The sequence below is a fragment of the Myotis brandtii genome, unplaced genomic scaffold, assembly GCF_000412655.1.
Source record: "Myotis brandtii unplaced genomic scaffold, ASM41265v1 scaffold2247, whole genome shotgun sequence".
In the NCBI taxonomy this organism is placed as follows: Eukaryota; Metazoa; Chordata; class Mammalia; order Chiroptera; family Vespertilionidae; genus Myotis; species Myotis brandtii.
In genome coordinates, this window is record NW_005358421.1 from 451413 (window position 1) to 458809 (window position 7397).

Below are 7397 nucleotides of genomic sequence, written 5' to 3' on the forward strand. Positions count from 1 at the left end.
GAACACCTCCACCCCCCGACACCCATCCTAGGCACAGCTACTTTTATTGTTCTCTTTTATAAAAAATCAAAGTTATTTTATTCCACAAAACTATGACAGTGTCTTCAAGGCAAAGAACATATGTGGATGCCTTGTTCCTAGTGCGAGCCTGGCACAAAATTGGAATTCGGTGTTTGTTGAATAAAGGGATGAATTAAATAGCGAGTTAATGAATGCCTGCTCTGGCGCTGAGACTCGAGCTGTGCGAAAGGTCCCTACGTCTAAGGAACTTAAGACAGGCGGTTGCAGGTCGGTGGATGTCCTGAGTCAAGTAGAAAACCTCGTGCAGATGTCCCAGTTGTAGCTGAGAGAACTGTGGTAGGCAGGCAACTTTTCCTCTATGCAGGGTTTTCATTCTTAATTTTGACAATCTGCAGCTGAGGGGGTGGAGGAAAAAGTATTTCACTGTATTGGATTGGGCGTATTTTTCTAGCGGTCTCTGTCACTGACTCCCATGTTGTGCTATCCCCAGTAAGGGCCTGCAGACTGAACTCCTGTATGTAGCTGGGAAACAAATTGAAGCGACATTCAGGTTTTGTTTACTTCCAACACTGATACTCTAACAAGCGCCCAGCATAAATATCTTCCTTTATTAGTAAGAACAAGAGCGCTATGCTGTAAGGCCCTATAGCTCAGGGGTTAGAGCACTGGTCTTGTAAACCAGGGGTCGCGAGTTCAAATCTCGCTGGGGCCTTGCAAGTGTTTGTTTACTCTTTTTAATTCTTCCCACCACTCTCCCTCACGTTCCGGTAACCTTGACCCCACCACAAATTCGGCCACAGTCCAGACCTCCGGCATAAACATCGCCGAGCCGATCGGCTTCCTCTGAGGGTCCTGTGCCAGTGCTGCTGCTTTTGCTACCGAGGGTGTCGCGGAATCCACTCTAAGCTGCGGGAAGTGCTGCGGGCCGGACCCGCTCGGCTATAGCCGGGAGGGCGGCCTAACCGGAGCCGGGAGAGCGGATAGAGAAAGAGAATGGGATCGAGCCTCGGCACCCGCCCTTGGCAGGGTTAGGTCCCAGAACCAGGCCCCCCTGCCGGCGCCTTCCTATAGGCAGTCCCGCAAGGTTTCAAGTTTCAGCGGGTTTTCCAACACGTCCGCGTCCCAGCGGGGGAAACGCAGGCGGAGACTTGGACTCAAAGAACTTGTGGCTTTCTCTTTAGAAAACCTCAAAGTATTCCCACCAAAAGTCAGTTCTCACAGAAACACTGGGCTTTATATTCTCTCTTCCACACCCACTGGGTCCCCGAGTCTGCGGACGTGTGAGAGGGACAGGAGCTTCAGCTGGCCGGTGCCCACGCGCCTGGGGGTGCGGGGAGCGCAGGGAGTGAGGACATGAAAAGGCTCGCACCCTCTCCGCGGCTCGGAATTGCGCGGTGAGAATTATGTGTCCCACCGCCTCAGTCCCTGGTTCTCTGATGCCCGAGTGGCTGCTCCCAGGCTAGACACACACGGAGCAGGGAGGCTCCGGGCCCGCGCACTGAGTGAAAACAGCAGCTCACCCCACTCCCAACCCGGGGGAGTGGCCCCCGGTCCGCCCGCCCGAGGCCTCGGCATGCACCGGGACTAACGGCGCCTGTGAAGACCACGGGTCGGCCCTGCTTCTAAAGCAGGAGAATTCAGCTCTAGAAGGGTTGTCTCCGAAACTGTGGATGTAGGGACGTTCTCACAAGATGCTTCCTGTGTGGTGTCCATTCGCTAGCAATCAGGAACCATTTCATACCCGCTATGCTTATCTCTGTCTTGAATAGGGAATTCTAGAACATACGCTCACGTGCTCCCTTCGATAGCTCAGCTGGTAGAGCGGAGGACTGTAGTCACTTCCTGTCTAGCTATCCTTAGGTCGCTGGTTCGATTCCGGCTCGAAGGAGAGACTGACGTTTTGGGCTAGCTTCTTATTCCCGGTGTATCACATCTATAAATCTTGTCCGAGAGGCTTGTTAAACAGTGAGAAATAGGAGCTTGCACCAGTTCAACTAACCAGCTGGAAAAGTTCATAGTTATCTTATGGAGACGTGCTGGTTTTTTTGTTTTTGTTTTTGGCTCCAGGTTATTCCTAGGTTGCTCCCTGAGGCCCAAATGTCGGCGACATTTGTTGCTACAGAGTATTGTATAAATGTACGTTTGTGCTCTGCAGCCTTCGCGACATTAATTTGGGGAACAAACCCCTTAACTGTGACCTTCAGCCCGAGTGTCTGACCCCATTCTATACACACATCCATGCAGAAAGAGGGCCTTTTAATTTATTTAGCTTTTAATATATTTTTATAATTCCATTAGAAGATTTTTTGAGCCGTAGCAGGAAGAGGGAATAGGATTTGACGTGAGCCGGGGTGAGACTGGGAGAGAGAATTCCAAAGAGAGAAAACAATTTATGCAAAGGTGGGGGAAACTTGACTCTCGTTTAGGAAAACTGCAAGGGTCTGGAATATGTCAACACGCGCCGGACTGGCTCACCACCAACCGGTTCCGGCTCCCGATACTTTGATGCCCACCGGCCTCGTCCCTAGATTTTACGCTCCCGCGGGGTGGTATCAACGCGGTAGATACACTTCCCGCGCGTCTTTCCTGGGGCTGAGGACCCTACAGCCTTGCAACCCAGTGCGGCTTGTGCCCTCGGTCTCCATCCCGTTTCCCTCCAGACTCGAGCTCCCGGCTAGACCCATCCCGGCGGGACTCGGTGGAACTCAGAAATGTGGCCTGAAGTCTGCAAGGCTGCCTCTCCTATCCCACTTGGGTCCAGGACGTGGTTTGGGGAGAGTAACCGATGCTAGGCCCAGAGTCAGATGTGAGATTTCACGAAGATGGAGAGAAAAATTAAGCCGAGCAAAAAATAACAGCCACAAAGAACAAAACTGAGTAGCCTTGTAGAAAAGTGAAATTCAGAGGAAACAGAGCGGAGCCATATGCATCGTGGCTCGTTGGTCTAGGGGTATGATTCTCGCTTTGGGTGCGAGAGGTCCCGGGTTCAAATCCCGGACGAGCCCACAGTTTTCAAACTTTGCTTTTCCACATTTAGTACCTAATACATAAACTTCCGTTCCGTGCCAACTTTCTGTTGTTCCATAGTCTGCAAACCGCGAAGCAAATGCAGGCTGATGGCCTGTATTAGAGACCGCATTGCCTGGCTTCCTGGTCTCTAGGGGCCCCATTGCTTCTGGGAGCAGCAGCCGGTGTCCTGTGGGGCTTCTGCAGGCAGGGCGGGTGTCCCGAGTGCTGCTTTCGCTGGTCCCCCTCCAGGGGCCACGCCCTGAGGTGATCGCTGCAAAAGCACAGCACAGAAAGCCAAGTAAGGCAGAAGAGAATGAAAGACGTAGATAATCTTGAAAGTATAAAAGAAAAATGGGCTTGTGAAACAGGATTTTGACAACCAACCTCTTAGTGATAATCGACAAACAACTTGTGAATATTTTGTCGACAGTCTTTTTGGGGAAGGGCAGAAGGTTGGTGCCAAATGCTTGTCTCCCACTGAACAGAAGAAACAGGTAGATATAAATATAAAATTATGGAAAAAATGGATTCACGGTTAATGATGATTTCTGAAGTTATTCAGTTGGTGCAAGTCAGCAGTTTCTGAACTTCATCAAAAAAGGGGATTTGTCTTTGGGATTACAGGGAACATTTGATAAGGAGGAGGTGGATGTAAGAAACACAAAGTATGTGTGGCAACGAAATCTGTGTTCTAGCCATTCTCAGGACAGGGTCACTGACTGGGAAGTGCCACACCAAAAATTTATTTCTAAAACAAAAAGTAATGAAGTTGAGAAGAAAAATAATTTGTCTACTGTCCCAGTAAACAACCTGGAACCCATCACTAATATGCAGATCTGGTTAGACAGTGGGAAAAGGATTGTTCAGAAATTTAATATGTCTCATGGCATAAGCCACATCAAAGACTTCATTGAGAAATACCAAGAATCTCAAAGAAGTCCTCCCTTTTCCCTGGCCACAGCTCTTCCTTACCCCAGGTTGCTAGATGAAGTACTCACGCTGGAAGAAGCGGACTTACAGAATGCTGTCATAGTTCAGGGACTCCACAAAACCACGGAACCTTTTTTAAAAAAAATTTTTTTTTATTGATTGAGTTATTATGTGAAGGCAAACCCCTATTCTGTAAAACTACTGTTTGGAATTTTCTGCCATTCTTTAGAGGGCCTCTTATTCTGAAAAAATGACTTTGCTTTCTAGCCCGCTTTAGCCTGCTTGAATAATGGGGGAGATAAACTTAGCTGTCTGACCTTGTAGGCCAGAGACTAGATACACCCAATGCCATGCCAGGTGCATTTTTAATTGGATAGAACTAGTGATGCATCTATAAGGAACTCACATCCCATCTCTGGGCCTTAGCTTTCTCTCTGTGCCCTGAGAGAGTTGTGTGGCCCTGCTATTAGTGGTCTAGTTACAGGGGTGGGCAAACTTTTTGACTCGAGGGCCACAATGGGTTCTTAAACTGGGCCGGAGGGCCGGAACAAAAGCATGGATGGAGTGTTTGTGTGAACTAATATAAATTCAAAGTAAACATCATTACATAAAAGGGTACGGTCTTTTTTTTATTTCAATATAGAACAGCCTAACGGGCCGGATCCGGCCCGCGGGCCGTAGTTTGCCCACGGCTGCCCTAAGCCCACCGCGGTGAATAAAGTGTAATTCCAAACTCTCAGAGAGTTGCTTGGTTCTTTTCCAGTTTTTCTGTAACAATTACATATGTGTCCTTATCCCCACATTATTACCCCCCACCCCCACAACTCATGCCCTCACCCCCCTGTTGTCTGTGTCCATTGGTTAGGCCTATATGCTTGCATATAAGTCCTTTGGTTGATCTCTCCCCTTTGCCTCCACCCTCCCCTACCTTCCCTCTGAGGTTTGATGGTCTGATTGATGCTTCTCTGTACCACAGAACCTTTTAGAGAACTTTCATAACATTGATCTTGGACACACTAAGTGGAAAGTTTGCAGAGAAGTGATGGTTTATAAGTGAACATGCAAAACCAAAATTGGGGAGGGGGGAGGAGTCAGATTCGCTGAACTTTTGGTTCAAGACCTATTTAACTCCCTCCGGATGGGAAGACTTTTAAGTAAGTACAAGTTAGGAGAGGAAACTATGACTGGAAACTGTATTCAGTGCACTGTCTCCCAAAGGCTACTCAGAAAAATATGCTTCTTTTCAAATACCAATGATCCAACATAAGATATATTAAAGGACTATATCACTTAGTATCTTCATGTGGTGTTGAGAGAAGTTAGCTTGAAACACAGGCAGATAGGGCAGGGGTCCAGTGGAAAACAAAGGCAGGTGGAACATAGGCAGGGGCAGACATGGCAGTTTGAGCAGCCTAACCACAGGAACCAAACAAGCAGAAAGAATAAAATGTTTCTGGACTCAAAGCGGGAGGCATGGGAAAACAAGGGAGGGCCTGCAACAATAAGGTGGGCTGACACATAGAAATAGAGAAAGTTCAGCTCAGGCACAGAGAAAGAAAACATAGAAATAGGGAAAGTGTAGGTCCGCTGCTGGGCAAAATAATTGAGGGAGTCAACCAGGTGACCACACAGGTAGACATAGAACAGGCTTTTAGCAAATATATACCCCTGGACTACAAGACTTTAATGGGCAGCCCATTATTGGGTCCCCCTCCCCTTGCAGGGAGTCTGAATGTGCTTATAATAAATTTTCCACACTTTTGCTTAAACCTTCTGGTCTGCACAACTCATTTTTCGGCGTTGTGAGGAGACACAACCCCGGGAAAACATCTTGGCTCGGCTCACCGCTCCTGGTTGTCAGTATAAATTCGCAGATATGTTCACAGCTATCACTCATTTAAACATCATTCCCAAACAGCAGTGATTTATTTAAATGTTAGCTTGGCTCAGAATTTTTAAATAGCAATATATTAAAAATTATACATGACAGGTTAAAAGCATCAGTGTCCTTATTTTATACCTGAGATACAATTGAAATGCTAGAAGGAACCCCTTCCACCACGGCTATGCCTAACCCTTGAAGTGTTCTCATCTGCATTCTCTAATGGCAAGGTACACTCAATATTAAGTTGGCAATAGTATCTAGAATTTTCATGTAAGAATAAAATTCTGTAGCTTAGTATAATGTCAGTATTAATCTGTCTACTCACATTTCTACATTTTTGAGAAGTATGATTTTTTAAAAAACATTTCTTTTTATTGATTTCAGAGAGGAAAAGAGAGATAGAAACATCAATGATGAGAGAGAACATTGATTGGCTGCCTTCTGCAGGCTCCCTCCTGGGGATCAAGCCCACAATTCAGGCATGTGCCCTGACCATGCCTGAACTGTGACCTCCTGGTTCACAGGTCGATGCTCAACCACTAAGCCAGGCCAGAAGTATAATTTTTTAAAAAAACTATGTTCTCTCCAGGAACCTCAATTCACTGCCTATTTTCTTTTCTTTCAAAAATTAGGGACTTATTTCTAGCTAACATTTGCATTAAGTCATTCATTTGAGACTGCTTACTTAGAATCTAATGTTGTGTTGTCACATTGCTAATTAATATTTTTAAGATGCCTTATGTAATGTATGGTTTTCTATTCATACATTAGAGCCAACTTGTGTATACATTCAAGGGTTATTTATTACAGTCTGATATCACCAAGGAAGACTTGCTTTGTTTCTTAGACTTTAATATTCACTGTCTGGTTGCATCGCCTTGCCCAAAAATAAGTTTAGGAAGCCTTTTTGCAATTGATCTGTTGAATCATAATTAAAGTGAAATATACACTGAGTGTGCCAAGGAACTAAGCAGCCATGCCCGTCAACAGTAATGTTCACAGGGCACTGGACTTTTGCTGGAAGGAGCAGGTCTTAAACTGTTTGGCCTCAAGACCTTTTATTTATGTGGGTTATAAATGTGTTAAAAATTAAAAGTTACACATATTTATTCATTTATAATAATGAACATGTAAATATTTAAAAAAGAAGAAAAGAAAAAGAAAGTACTCCTGTAAAACTATCATTTGGCAAAGAGGATAGGAAAGCCATTCCAGGAAAAGAGGAAGGGCTCTGGCTTTAGTTGAAAGTGCAGATGTCAGGTTATAAGCAGGCAAAGGTAAGAGGCTGGTCAAGGTATTATTGGAAGCATTTACCAGTGTGATTCACAAATTAAAGTAGATGGCTAAGAAAGTGGACCAAACCAGGCTGGCAAAACCCCTCTTTAGGAGTTTCCATTATTCTGTATTTGAGCAAAAAGCAATCTCTGTAAATAGTTATTCTCAGAAGAACACCTTGAAATATTTGGGAAAGAGAGAATGGGCAAAAGCCCAGAGTTTGTTGAAATGTGAGTGATTATTGTTTGTCTGTTTGGAAATAGAGCCATGTCAGCAG

At 45.6% G+C, this 7397-nt stretch overlaps 3 non-coding genes and 1 pseudogene across 3 annotated transcripts; all 4 read left to right on the forward strand.

Moving 5' to 3' along the window:
- The first annotated feature begins 660 nt into the window (after nucleotides 1-660).
- On the forward strand, nucleotides 661-733 carry TRNAT-UGU. Its single transcript has one exon. It is a non-coding gene; the product is annotated as a tRNA-Thr (tRNA).
- Nucleotides 734-1819: 1086 nt separating this feature from the next.
- On the forward strand, nucleotides 1820-1909 carry TRNAY-GUA. The gene is given in 2 exon segments: nucleotides 1820-1856; nucleotides 1874-1909. It is a non-coding gene; the product is annotated as a tRNA-Tyr (tRNA).
- Nucleotides 1910-2954: 1045 nt separating this feature from the next.
- Nucleotides 2955-3026, forward strand: TRNAP-UGG. Its single transcript has one exon. It is a non-coding gene; the product is annotated as a tRNA-Pro (tRNA).
- A 308-nt stretch (nucleotides 3027-3334) lies between these two features.
- On the forward strand, nucleotides 3335-4119 carry LOC102256389 (annotated as a pseudogene).
- The last annotated feature ends 3278 nt before the right edge of the window (nucleotides 4120-7397 follow it).